We start from the raw sequence: 15,113 nt of genomic DNA, 5'->3' as shown, positions 1-15,113 counted from the left end.
GCGGCAGCTTCACAGGCATTGGCCTTCTTCACAGGCACCGGGCCTTTCCCAAAATGCGGCAGCTTCACATGCATTGGCCTTCTTCACAGGCATTGGGCCTTTCCCAAAATGCGGCAGCTTCACAGGCATTGGCCTTCTTCACAGGCACCGGGCCTTTCCCAAAATGTGACCACTTCACAGGCATTGGCCTTCTTCACAGGCACCGGGCCTTTCCATAGGTGCTAGGCCTCGCTCAGGGATAGAACCTCCGGAGATGTTGAATGTTCCATGCGTTCTGGACGGGTACCCCCTCCGGGGTCTCCAAGCACGCAGAGCCAGGCCTGGAAACATGAACAACCTTGAATGGGCCCTCCCACATGGGAGAGAGCTTGTGCAGCCCCTCCCTGGAGAGAACCCGTCTGAGCACGAGGTCCCCTACCTCAAGAGTTCTGGGGCGGATGTTGTGGCAGTGGTATCGCCGTGGCGCCTGTTGATACCTTGCCGCTCATAGCGCGGCTTCTCGATGGTGTTCCTCCCCCAGCACGAGATCCGTCCCTCGCATGGCGTCCTGCTGCGTCTCGTCGAACGCCAGGACCCGTGCGGAGCGACGCCTGACCTCGTGAGGGAGGACAGCCTCTGCTCCGTAGACGAGGAAGAACGGGGTCTCGCCAGTCGACTTGGCTGCAGTTGTGCGGATAGACCACAGTACGGACTGGAGCTCGTCGTACCAGCCCCTGCCGCAAGCCTCCAGCTTCTTCTTGAAGGTCCTAGCTGTGAGGCCCCTCAGGACCTCCGCGTTGGCTCGCTCGGCCTGGCCATTGCTCCGGGGGTGTGCCACCGAGGTGTAGCATATCTGCGTTCCAAGGTTAGCACAGTACGTTTTGAAGAGATTACTAGTGAATTGCGAACCATTGTCGGTGATGATACGGTTAGGCACCCCAAACCGGCTCACGAGACCCTTGATGAACTTGACTGCGGAGCCTGCTGGGATGATGCGGACAACTTCAACCTCAGCCCACTTGGTGAACTTGTCCAGAACGACGTAGAGGTAGCGATAGCCCCCTGGCGCCCGAGGGAACGGGCCCAGAATATCTAGCCCCCAAACTGCGAATGGCCACGAGAGGGGTATAGTCTGTAGACCCCGCGCCGGCTGATGGATCTTCCTAGCGTGGAACTGGCAGGCCTTGCAAGCCTTCACCAGCTCAACAGCATCGCTGAGTGCCGTGGGCCAGTAGAATCCACTGCGGAACGCCTTGCCGATGAGGGTTCGTGACGATGAGTGGTGCCCATAGTCTCCGCCGTGTATGTCCGCCAGCAGCTCCTTCCCTTGCTCTCTGGAGATGCAATGTAGGGACACGTCATTCGGTCGCTTCCGGTAGAGCTCCCCATCCTTGATGGAGTAAGCCGTGGCCTGTCGCGCTACACGCTGTGCCTCCTCCTCGCTCTCCGGTAGGGTCCCTTGCATCAAGTAGTTCTTGAGCTCTGCGATCCAACACCCTTCCTGAGTCTCTAACACTAGGAGCAGGCGTGCCCCTGAGGCCGGGCCGCAGGCCGAAGCTCCCGAGGTAGGCGGCTGAGGGAGCTCCTCCCTTGGTTGCGTCGTGCTCGATAGTGACGGTGCCGCCGAGGGTTTGAAGAGCCGCTCCTCGAAGACGCCAGGCTCCTGAGGCAGCCGCCTGGATGCCCTCTTGGCAATGTCATCAGCCTCTTGATTGGTGCCGTGAGGCACATGCTGCAACTCCAGCCCCCAGAACTGTTTCTCCATCTTGCGAACCTCAGCGAGGTAGGCTTCCATGTGCTCATCCTTTGGTTCGTATATCTTGTTGGAGAAGTTGACAAGGAGCTGTGAATCGCCCTTGATGATGAGGCGCTTTACCCCTAAGGCGATTGCGTCTTTCAAGCCTGCTATCAAGCCTTCGTACTCTGCTATGTTGTTGGAGACCTTTTCTTCGTGCTGGAAATAGAGTTGCACGGTGTAGTAGAGTTTGTCCTGGGTAGGGGATACGAGCACTGCGCCAGCTCCCGCGCCGTGTCGGGAGAATGCCCCATCGAAATACATGACCCAGCCGTCTGGTGCCTCACTTCCCGGGGGAAGTTATCGGTCCTCGCCTGCCTCGAGACCCAGTGCTTCTGCCCATTCTGCCACGAAATCCGCAAGTGCGGCTCCCTTGATGACTCTGGTCGTACTGAATTCTAGCTGAAATGCCTGTAGTTCGATGTTCCATTCAGCGAGTCTTCCAGCTGAGTTAGGGCTCCTGAGTACCCTTTCCAAGAGGTATGCCGAGACGACTTTGATGGGATGGCCTTGGAAATAGTGCCGCAGCTTGCGTGAGGCCACTAATAGCGCGAGGAGGAGTTTTTGAGGCATGGGGTACCACGCCCTTGCGTCCCGTAGCACCGTGCTGACGAAGTACACGGGATGCTCGACGAGGTTGAGGGTGCTGGCGCAGCTTGCATCCTCCAGAGGTCGAGGTCTCCGGAGATGGTGGAGCCCCCAATGCTTGGTCGCTTGGAGAGGCCTCTCCTTCCCCGGGTGCGTTCTCCTGCTGCGGTTGTTCCCCTCCGGCTGCGGTCGTGGTCCTCGCGAGGCCCTCTTGGCTTTGCTTTGCTTCAGCCCGGACGGTCGCTGCGGCCTTGGTCCGGCGCTCCTCCCTGACCGCCACTAGGGCTGCGCTAGCGGAGTAGGGGGTGGCCGCAAGATAGAGCACCAGGGTCTCCCGTGGACGCAGAGCTACCATCACTGGTGGGCTGGTAAGGTACCTCTTGAGATCTTGGAATGCCTTGTCGGCCTCTTCAGTCCATTCGAAGGGGCCCTTCTTCTTCATCAGCTTGAAGAAGGGTAGTGCTCGTTCCCCCAGCTTGGAGATGAAGCGCCCTAGCGCGATTACACGCCCGGTGAGCTTCTACATCTCTCTGAGGGTCCTTGGCGGGCTCATGTCTTCGACTTCTTTGGACCTTCTCCGGGTTGTCCTTGATGCCCCTGTGGGACACGAGGAAGCCTAGGAGCTTGCCCGAGGGGACCCCAAACACGCACTTCTCCGGGTTGAGCCGTAGGTCCACTTCATTGAGGCTCGCAAAGGTTTCTTCTAGGTCTTGTATCAGGGTTTTTGCCTCCCGGGACTTCACCACAATGTCGTCGACGTAAGCTTCAGCGTTCCTCCGGAGCTGCCGGCCTAAGGCGATGTGCATCAGCCGCTGAAAGCTTGCACCTGCGTTGTGCAACCCAAATGGCATGCACGTATAGCAGTACACTCCACATGGGTCAGGAAAGCCATTTTTTCCACGTCTTCTACCGCCATCTTGATATGGTGATAGCCTGAGAAGGCATCTAGGAAGCACAATAGGTCACACTCTATAGTAGAGTCGACTATCTGGTCAATGTGGGGGAGCGGAAATGGATCCTGTGGGCAGGCTTTGTTGAGGTTGGTGAAGTCGACACACATGCGTTCCTTTCCTTCCTTTTTCGGCACAACGACCGGATTAGCCAGCCAATCAGGGTAGCGGACCTCGCGGATAACTCCTGCCGCTTCTAGCTTCCGGGTCTCTTGAACGACGAAAGCTTGTTTCTCAGTGGACTGTCGCCTCGCCTTCTGCTTCACGGGGCGCACGTTGGGGCACACGTTGAGGTGATGCAAAATCACACCCCTCGGGACCCCTGCTAACTGATCAGGTTCCCATGCGAACACCTTCTTATTCGCAGGCAAGAACCTCACCATGGCCTTCTCCTGCTCGGGCTCCAGGTTGGATCCTATGGTGAAGGTGGCGTCAGTGGACCCGTCCTTGTCGACCGGTACCTGCTTGGTTTCCGCCTTGTCTTGGGTGAACAACTGCTTATTTTTAGCCGGCGCAGCCCCCTTGGTCTCAAGGGCGTCGGTGCCGGTGGGCTGCGCCACTGCGGCCGCCCTTAAAGCAAGCTTGAGCGCCTGCACCACATCCCTTGTGTCTCCTAACACGGTAATGACGCCGCTGCTCCCGGGCATCTTCATGAGGTTGTACGCCGGGTGAGTTGCTGCCATGAACCAGGCCAAGGCCGGATAGCCGAGGATGGCGTTGTAGGGGAGGCCGATGGGGGTGATGTCGAAGTCGATCAGCTCTGTGCGGAAGTTGTCGTGGGTGCCGAAGGTCACTGGGAGGTGGATTTGTCCCAAGGAGGCGGTGGAACCGACTCCGACACCCGAGAAAGGCCTGCTAGGTAGAAGCCGGTCTAGCAGCACGTGGAGGAGGCTGAAGACCTCCACCGAGAGCACGTTGAGGCCGGCACCGCCATCGATGAGGGTCCTGGTGACGGCCACCTGGCAGATGGTGGGGGTGCACAGCATCGGGAGCGCGTCCGAACCGATGGGGTTGAAGGGGTGATCATCCGAGTTGAAGGTTAGATCGGCCTCGGGCGCCACCCAGCCCGGGGGGGCTTCTCGGTGCTTGGAGGCGGTGCTGATCCGGTGGGTGAACAGCTTGACGTGGTGGCTCAAGGGTGGTGCCTGTGAGCCACCCAGGAGAGCTGCGATGATGGGCGGCACTGGTGCGGCATAACGGGCGAGGAAGAGGTCGCGCAGCTCCTCCCAGGAGGTCACAGAAGCCGTCGGCAGGTGGAGGAGCCACGCACGCGGGTCACCGGCGAGGGCCATGGGAAACCAGTTGGCCATCACCCGGTCGTTGCCCCCGGCTTTGAGGACGGCCTCCTCATACGCCAGCAGGAAAACCAGCGAATCCGTCGCGCTGTTGTAGCGCGGCGGCATCTCATGCTTGAACTTGTGCGGCCACTGCACTTGTCGCAAGGTGGGGGCCAAGGCTCGGAGCCCCCCGACCCCAGTGCCGGCATCGGTTGCCGGAGCAGGCGGCGCGTTATCCGCCATGAGGGCGAAACACGATGTTGGTGGAGAGCGGGTCGTCGGGAGGGAGAACTCTGGCACACCCCTACCTGGCGCACCAAATGTCGGATTTCGGGTTCCGGCAGACCCTTAAGGTTCGAACTCTGGGGTGCGCACGGAGATCTTTCCCCTATCGACTCGCGGTTCTATGGCTCGCAAGAAATCTAGGCCGGAAAGAAGAACAGTCAAGGGACATGAGATTTATACTGGTTCGGGCCACCGATGTGGTGTAATACCCTACTCCAGTGTGTGGTGTGGTGGATTGCCTCAGGGGCTGATGATGAACAATACAGGGGGAAGAACGGCCTCGCGAGAGGTGTTCTTGAGATGGTGCGGTGTGTTCTACTCGGTCTGGATCCCTCTCTCCCTTTCCCTTCTCTCTCCCTTTTCTTCCTTCTCTCATCCATATGGTGGTTAGTCCTATTTATAGAGGCCCTGGTCCTCTTCCCAAATAATGAGCGGGAAGGGCGCCAACAATTGGCCATTTTGAAGGGGAACATCTAGTACAAGTTATCCTGACCAAAGGTGGTATTCGGCTGCCAAAAGCACTGGTGATGACGCCGTCTTGGGCTCCACGGTGACCTCCATCCTGCCGCTCTGCTGGTCTTGGTCTCGTTGCACCGAAATGGTAACCTTTGCCCGATGCCTTGGACTGTGCTTGTTCCCTTTGCACCAAAGGGGAAACAAGGACACTGCACAGGCCGGCGACCGCCTGATCTCGATCGTCATGGCTTGCGTCACGGGCTCCTCGCGACGTGCCCCTGCCTTGATCTCTCCGCCTCCTCGCAAGCCTGCCTGATGAGGCTGCTCCTGAGGAAGCTTCCTCCCATCCGCCCCGCAGGGCTTGGCCCCTCGCGAGGGTCTTGAGTTTAGCTGATGAAGCTGGGCCGCACTGGGCACCCACTCGAGCCACGCCGCAGGCCGCAGGCAGGCAATTCTGGGGACCCCCGTTCCCAGAACACCGACAGCAGCGTAAGTATTTCCCTCAGTCTTTGAGAACCAAGGTATCAATCCAGTAGGAGACCACGCGTGAGTCACCCCTTGTACCTACACAAACAAATAAGAACCTCGCAACCAACGCGATAAAGTGATTGTCAATCCCTTCACATCCACTTGCAAGAGTGGGATCTGATAGAGAAGATAATAATAACATAAGTATTTTTGGTATTTTTATGATATAGGTTGAAAGTAAAGATTGCAAAATAAAATAGATTGGAAACTTGTATGATGGAGAATAGACCCGGGGGCCATAGGTTTCACTAGTGGCTTCTCTCAAGAGCATAAGTATTACGGTGGGTGAACAAATTACTGTCGAGCAATTGATAGAAAAGCAAATAATTATGATAATATCTAGGCATGATCATGTATATAGGCATCATGTCCGAGACAAGTAGACCGAAACGATTCTGCATCTACTACTATTACTCCACACATCGACCGCTATCCAGCATGCATCTACAATATTAAGTTCATAAGAACAGAGTAACGCCTTAAGCAAGATGACATGATGTAGAGGGATAAACTCATGCAATATGATATAAACCCCATCTTTTTATCCTCGATGGCAACAATAAAATACGTGTCATTTCTCTTTCTATCACTAGGATCGAGCACCGCAAGATTGAACCCAAAGCTAAGCACTTCTCCCATTGCAAGAAAGATCAATCTAGTAGGACAAACCAAACTGATAATTCGAAGAGACTTGCGAAGATAAACAAATCATACATAAAATAATTCAGAGAAGATTCAAATATTGTTCATAGATAAACTTGATTATAAACCCACAATTCATCGGTTCTTGACAAACACACCGCAAAAGAAGATTACATCGAATAGATCTCTAAGAGAATCGAGGAGAACTTTTTATTGAGATCCAAAGAGAGAGAAGAACCATCTAGCTACTAGCTATGGACCCGAAGGTCTAAGGTAAACTACTCACACATCATCAGACGGGTCGTGGAGTTGATGTAGAGGCCCTCCATGATCAATGCCCCCTCCGGCGGAGCTCCAGAAAAGGCCCCAAGATGGGATCTCTTGGGTACAGAAGGTTGCAGCGATGGAAATAGGTTTGCGTGGTGCTCCTGGATGTTTGCGGGGTACATGGATATATATATAGGAGGAAGAAGTAGGTCGGTGGAGCAACGAGGGGCCCACAAGGGTGGAAGGCGCGCCCAAGGGGTGGGCGCGCCCCCATGCCTCGTGGCCGCCTCGTTGATTGCTTGACGTCCGCTCCAAGTCCTCTAGATCACATTTGTTCCAAAAATCACATTCCCTAAGGTTTCATTCCGTTTGGACTCCGTTTGATATTCCTTTTCTCCGAAACACTGAAATAGGCAAAAAACAACAATTTGGGCTGGGCCTCCGGTTAATAGGTTAGTCCCAAAAATAATATAAAAGTGTAAAAATAAGCCCATTAACATCCAAATAGATAATATAATAGCATGAAACAATCAAAAATTATAGATACGTTGGAGACATATCAGCATCCCCAAACTTAATTCCTGCTCGTCCTCGATTAGGTAAATGATAAAAACAGAATTTTTGATGTGGAATGCTTCCTAACATATTTCACAATGTAATTTTCTTTATTGTGGCATGAATGCTCAGATCCGAAAGATTCAAGATAAAAGTTTAATATTGACATAAAAATAATAATACTTCAAGCATACTAACTAAGCAATCATGTCTTCTCAAAATAACATGGCCCAAGAAAGTTCATCCCTACAAAATCGTATAGTTTGGTCATGCTCCATTTTCGTCACACAAGAATGCTCTCATCATGCACAACCCTGATGACAAGCCAAGCAATTGTTTCATACTTTCGTAATCTCAAACTTTTTTCAACTTTCACGCAATAGATGAGCATGAGCCATGGATATAGCACTATGGGTGGAATAGAATATAATGAAGGGGGTTATGTGGAGAAGACAAAAAAGGAGAAAGTATCACATCGACGCGGCTAATCAATGGGCTAGGGAGATGCCCATCAATTGATGTTAATGCAAGGGTAGGGATTGCCATGCAATGGATGCACTAGAGCTATAAATGTATGAAAGCTCAACAAAAGAAACTAAGTGGGTGTGCATCCAACTTGCTTGCTCACGAAGACCTAGGGCACTTGAGGAGGCCCATTGTTGGAATATACAAGCCAAGTTATATAATGAAAAATTCCCGCTAGTTTATGAAAATGACAAAACAAGAGACTCTCTATCATAATGATCATGGTGCTACTTTGAAGCACAAGTGTGGAAAAAAGGATAGTCGCATTGCCCCCTTATTTATTTATTTTTTATATTTTGGGGGGGGGGGCTTCTTTTTTTGGCCTTTCTTTTTTTCTTTTTTATGGGACAAGGCTCTATTACTGATGATCATCACACTTCTGTTTATTTACAACTCGATGATTACAACATGATACTAGAACAAGATATGACTCTATATGAATGCCTCTGGCGGTGTACCGGGATGTGCAATGACTCATGAGTGACATGTATGAAAAAAATTATGAACGGTGGCTTTGCCACAAATACGATGTCAACTACATGATCATGCAAAGCAATATGACAATGATGATGCATGTCATAATAAATGGAACGGTGGAAAGTTGCATGGCAATATATCTCAGAATGGCTATGGAAATGCCATAATAGGTAGGTATGGTGGCTGTTTTGAGGAAGATATAAGGAGGTTTATGTGTGATAGAGCGTATCGTATCACGGGGTTTGGATGCACCGGCGAAGTTTGCACCAACTCTCAAGGTGAGAAAGGGCAATGCACGGTACCGAAGAGGCTAGGAATGATGGAAGGGTGATAGTGCGTATAATCCATGGACTCAACATTAGTCATAAAGGACTCACGTACTTATTGCAAAAATCTACAAGTCATCAAAAACCAAGTATTACGCGCATGCTCCTAGGGGGATAGATTGGTAGGAAAAGACCATCGCTCATCCCCGATCGCCACTCATAAGGAAGACAATCAAATAACACCTCATGTTTCAAATTTGTTACACAACGTTTACCATACGTGCATGCTACGGGACTTGCAAACTTCAACACAAGTATTCCTCAAATCCACAACTACTCAACTAGCACAACTTTGATATCACTATCTCCATATCTCAAAACAATCATCAAGTATCAAACTTCTCTTAGTATTCAATGCACTTATATGAAAGTTTTTATTATGCCTAAAAGAAAATTGCCATGTTGTTCTAAAGGACTCTCAAAATAATATAAGTGAAGCATGAGAGATCAATGATTTCTATAAAATAAAACCACCACCGTGCTCTAAAAGATATAAGTGAAGTACTAGAGCAAAAAACTATATAGCTCAAAAGATATAAGTGAAACACATAGAGTATTCTAATAAATTACAATTCATGTGTGTCTCTGTCTCCCTCAAAATGTGTGTACAGCAAGGATGATTGTGGTAAACTAAAAATAAAAGACTCAAATCATACAAGACTCTCCAAGCAAAACACATATCATGTGGCGAATAAAAATATAGCTCCAAGTAAAGTTAGCGATAGACGAAGAAAAAAGAGGGGATGCCTTCCGGGGCGTCCCCAAGCTTAGGATTTTTGGTGTCCTTGTATTTTACCTTGGGGTTCCTTGGGCATCCCCAATCTTAGGCTCTTGCCACTCCTTGTTCCATAATCTATCAAATCCTTACCCAAAACTTGAAAACTTCACAACACAAAACATAAAACAAAATCTTCATGACCTCCGTTAGTAAAAGAGAACAAACAACCACTTCAAGGTAATGTAATTAAATCATTATTTATTTATATTGGTGTTAAACCTACTGTATTCCAACTTTCCTATGGTTCATAAACTATATTACTAGCCATAGATTCATCAATATAAGCAAACAACACACGAAAAACAGAATCTGTCAAAAATAGAACAGTCTGTAGTAATCTGCAGGTTATGAATACTTCTGGAACCCCAAAAATTCTAAAATAAATTTATGTATATGAGGAATTTATCTATTAATCATCTGCAAAAAGAATTAACTAAATATCACTCTCCAGTAAAACATGGAAGCAATTCTCGCGAGCGCTAAAGTTTCTGTTTTTTACAGCAAGATCAAAAAGACTTTCCCCAATTCTTCCCAACGGTTCTACTTGGCACAAACACTAATTAAACACAACAAAGACAACCAAAACAGAGTCTAGATAAATTATTTATTACTAAGCAGGAGAAAAAGCAAGAAATAAAAATAAAATTGGGTTGCCTCGCAACAAGCGCTATAGTTTAACGCCCCTAGCTAGGCATAAAAACAAGGATAGATCTAGGTATTGCCATCTTTGGTAGGCAATCCATAAGTGGCTCTCATAATAGAATCATAAGATAATTTAATTTTATTTATAGGGAAGTGTTCCATGCCTTTCCTTAACATAAATTGGAATCAAATATTCCCTTCCTTCATATCAATAATTGCAAAAATCATTCTAAGAAAAGGTCTACCAAGAATAATAGGACATGAAGGATTGCAATCTATATCAAGAACAATGAAATCTACGGGCATGTAATTCCTATTGGCAACAATAAGAACATCATTAATCTTTCCCATAGGTTTCTTAATAGTGGAATCTGCAAGGTGCAAGTTTTGACCTCTCCAATCCCACTTTTATCAATTTATGCATCAAGATCTAAAAACTCCGAAGTTTTGGGACGCCTTATAACTAAAGTTGACTCATCTCCAGTCCCATCATTATCAAGATTCATATTGCAAAACAAGGATTTAATAGGGGACACATCAATTACTTTTATATCTTCATCTTTATTGTTATGAAAACTAGAAGAACACGCTTTCACAAAGCAATCTTTCTTAGCACGCATCCTAGCGGTTCTTTCTTTGCACTCATCAATGGAAATTCTCATGGATTTTAGAGACTCATTGATATCATGCTTAGGTGGAATAGATATAAGTTTTAAAGAATCAACATCAAGAGAAATTCTATCCACGTTCCTAGCCAACTCATCAATCTTAAGCAATTTTTCTTCAATCAAAGCATTGAAACTCTTTTGCGGAGTAATAAATTCTTTATTACTAGATTCAAAATCAGAGGGCATCTTATTATAATTTTCATAATAATTGTTGTAGGAATTGCCATAATTATTAGAGTTACTAGGAAACGGCCTAGAATTAAAATTACCTCTATACGCGTTATTACCAAAATTGTTCCTACCAACAAAATTCACATCCATAGATTCATTATTATTCTCAATCAAAGTAGACAAAGGCATATAATTAGGATTAGTAGGAGCACTCTTATTAGCAAAAAAATTCATAAGTCCATCCATATTTCCACTCAAAACATTAATCTCTTCAATTGCATGCACCTTTTTACTAGTAGATCTTTCAGTGTGCCATTGAGAATAATTAACCATAATATTATCTAGGAATTTGGTAGCTTCTCCTAAAGTGATTTCCATAAAAGTGCCTCCCGCGACCGAATCTAAAAGATTTCTAGAAGCAAAATTCAATCCGGCATAAAAAATTGGTATAATCATCCATAAATTCAAACCATGTGTAGGGCAATTACGTATCATTAATTTCATCCTCTCCCAAGATTGTGCAACATGTTCATGATCAAGTTGCTTAAAATTCATAATATTGTTTCTAAGATATATGATCTTAGCGGGAGGAAAATACTTAGAGATAAAATAATCTTTGCACTTATTCCATGAATCAATACTATTTTTAGGCAAAGACGAAAACCAAGCTTTAGCACGATCTCTAAGCGAAAACGGAAATAGCTTAAGTTTAACAATATCGTTGTCCACATCTTTCTTCTTTTGCATATCACACAAATCAACAAAGTTGTTTAGATGGGTAGTGGCATCTTCACTAGGAAGGCTAGAAAATAGATCTTTCATGACATGATTCAGCAAAGCAGTATTAATTTCATAAGATTCAGCATCGGTAAGTGGAGCAATCGGAGTGCTAATAAAATCATTATTGTTGGTATTGGCAAAGTCACACAATTTAGTATTATCTTGAGCCATCGTGACAAGCAAGCAATCCAACACACAAGCAAACAAGAAGCAAGCGAAAAAGAGGCGAACGGAAAAAGAGGGCGAAAGGAAAAGAGGGCAAATTAAATGGCAAGGGTGAAGTGGGAGATAGGAAAACAAGAGGCAAATGGCAAATAATGTAATGCGAAGGATAAGAGTTGTGATGGGTACTTGGTATGTCTTGACTTGGCATAGATCTCCCCGGCAACGGCGCCAGAAATCGCACGTTGGCGTGAGATCAAATCCTGACTTGACTTGGCGTGAGCCTCCCCGGCAACGGCGCCAGAAATCCTTTTTGCTACCTCTTGAGCACTGTGTTGGTTTTCCCTTGAGGAAAGGATGGTGCAGTAAAGCAGCATAAGTATTTCCCTCAGTTTTTGAGAACCAAGGTATCAATCTAGTAGGAGACCACGCGCGAGTCACCTCGTACCTACACAAACAAATAAGAACCTCGCAACCAACATGATAAAGGGGTTGTCAATCCCTTCACGGCCACTTGCAAGAGTGCGATCTGATAGAGATGATAATAATAAGATAAGCATTTTTGCTATTGGTATGATATTGATTGAAAGTAAAGATTGCAAAATAAAATAGATTGGAAACTTGTATGATGGAGAATAGACCCAGGGGGCATAGGTTTCACCAGTGGCTTATCTCAAGAGCATAAGTATTACGGTGGGTGAACAAATTACTGTCGAGCAATTAATACAAAAGCGAATAATTATGAGAATATCTAGGCATGATCATGTATATAGGCATCAAGTCCAAGACAAGTAGACCGAAACGATTCTACATCTACTACAATTACTCCACACATCGACCGCTATCCAGCATGCATGTAGAGTATTAAGTTCATAAGAACAGAGTAACGCCTTAAGCAAGATGACATGATGTAGAGGGATAAACTCATGCAATATGATATAAACCCCATCTTTATATCCTTGATGGCAACAATACAATACGCGTTGTTTCCCTTTCTGTCACTGGGATCGAGCACCGCAAGATTGAACCCAAAGCTAAGCACTCCTCCCATTGCAAGAAAGATCAATCTAGTAGGCCAAACCAAACTGATAATTCGAAGAGACTAGCAAAGATAAACCAATCATACATAAAATAATTCAGAGAAGATTCAAATATTGTTCATAGATAAACTTGATCATAAACCCACAATTCATCGGATCTCGACAAACACACCACAAAAGAAGATTACATCGAATAGATCTCCAAGAGAATCAAGGAGAACTTTGTATTGAGATCCAACGAGAGAGAAGAATCCATCTAGCTACTAGCTATGGACCCAAAGGTCTGAGGTAAACTACTCACACATCATCAGAGGGGAAATGGAGTTGATGTAGAGGCCCTCCGTGATCAATGCCCCCTCCGGCGAAGCTCCGGAAAAGGCCCCAAGATGGGATCTCTTGGGTACAGAAGGTTGCGGCGGTGGAAATAGGGTTTCGTGGTGGTCCTGGATGTTTGCGGGGTAAATGGATATATATAGGAGGAAGAAGTAGGTCGGTGGAGCAACGAGGGGCCCAAGAGGGGGAGGGCGCGTCCAGGGGGTGGGCGCGCCCCCTGCCTCGTGGCCGCCTCGTTTATTGCTTGACGTCCACTCCAAGTCCTTTGGATCACGTTTGTTCCAAAAAATCACGTTCCCGAAGGTTTCATTCCATTTGGACTCCGTTTGATATTCCTTTTCTATGAAACACTGAAATAGGCAAAAAAAACAACAATTTGGGCTGGACCTCCGGTTAATAGGTTAATCCCAAAAATAATATAGAAGTGTAAAAGTAAGCCCATTGACATCCAAAATAGATAATATAATAGCATGGAACCGTCAAAAATTATAGATATGTTGGAGACGTATCAGTTACCATTCTCAATATTTTTCAACTACCATGATAGTTAAATAAAACATATTCCTTTGTTGTAGGAAAAAATGGCTTTTCGCAAAAGCATTATAACCATAGAGCCTCCACCAGCCATATATGCATGTAGTGATAGCATTTACCTGTTTCATTGCTCTACTATGTTATCTTGCCAGCATATTCCATGTGCTGACCCGTTTCGGGCTGCAACATATCATGTTGCAGACTTTTCATACAAAGAGTAAGGTGCGCTAGGTCATTATCGTGTACTCAGCTCTGCCGTTGGAGTTGATGGACTCACTTTATCTTCCAAGTCTTCCGTTGTTATCTTACTTAGATGGCCTTAAGCCATATTTATTGTAATAAGTTCTCTATTGAGACATTCGATGTAATAAGTGTGTGATTACCACTCTGTTATAAATCCTTCAAGTACTGTGTGTGTCAGCATTACTGATCCAGGGATGACACTTATGCACAGAGATTTGACCGTTTGAGGTCAGAACGCTACACCTTTATCGCGTTGGTAGCGAGGTTCTTGATTGTTTGTGCGGGTACTAGGTGACTTGCGTGTTATCTCCTACTGGATTGATACCTTGGTTCTCAAAAACTGAGGGAAATACTTACGCTACTTTGCTGCATCACCCTTTCCTCTTCAAGGGAAAACCAATGCATGCTCAAGAGGTAGCAGCGGGTGATGTGGATCGATGGGAGGGCCGTCGCGTGAATGATAGCTATGATTGGCCGTCGCATGGCGCGAGGCCGCCCGGTCGGGGCGATGCAGGTGTCCCGGTCAGAGCAAGGCGGTGACGTGAAGGAAATATGCCCTAGAGGCAATAATAAAGTTGTTATTTATATTTCCTTATATCATGATAAATGTTTACTATTCATGCTAGAATTGTATTAACCGGAAACTTAGTACATGTGTGAATAGATTGACAAAAAGAGTGTCACTAGTATGCCTCTACTTGACTAGCTCGTTAATCAACGATGGTTAAGTTTCCTAGCCATAGACATGAGTTGTCATTTGATGAACGGGATCACATCATTAGAGAATGATGTGATTGACTTGTCCCATCCGTTAGCTTTGCACTATGATTGTTTAGTTTATTGCTATTGCTTTCTCCATAACTTATACATGTTCCTATGACTATGAGATTATGCAACTCCCGAATATTGGAGGAACACTTAGTGTGCTATCAAATGTCACAACGTAACTAGGTGATTATAAATATGCTCTACAGGTGTCTCCAATGGTGTTTGTTGAGTTGGCATAGATCAAGATTAGGATTTGTCACTCCGATTGTCGGAGAGGTATCTTTGGGCCCCCTCGGTAATGCACATCACTATAATCCTTGCAAGCAATGTGACTAATGAGTTAG

This window comes from Triticum dicoccoides, chromosome 3A (assembly GCF_002162155.2).
Source record: "Triticum dicoccoides isolate Atlit2015 ecotype Zavitan chromosome 3A, WEW_v2.0, whole genome shotgun sequence".
Taxonomy (NCBI): domain Eukaryota; kingdom Viridiplantae; phylum Streptophyta; class Magnoliopsida; order Poales; family Poaceae; genus Triticum; species Triticum dicoccoides.
Note: the sequence above shows the minus strand (reverse complement) of the source record.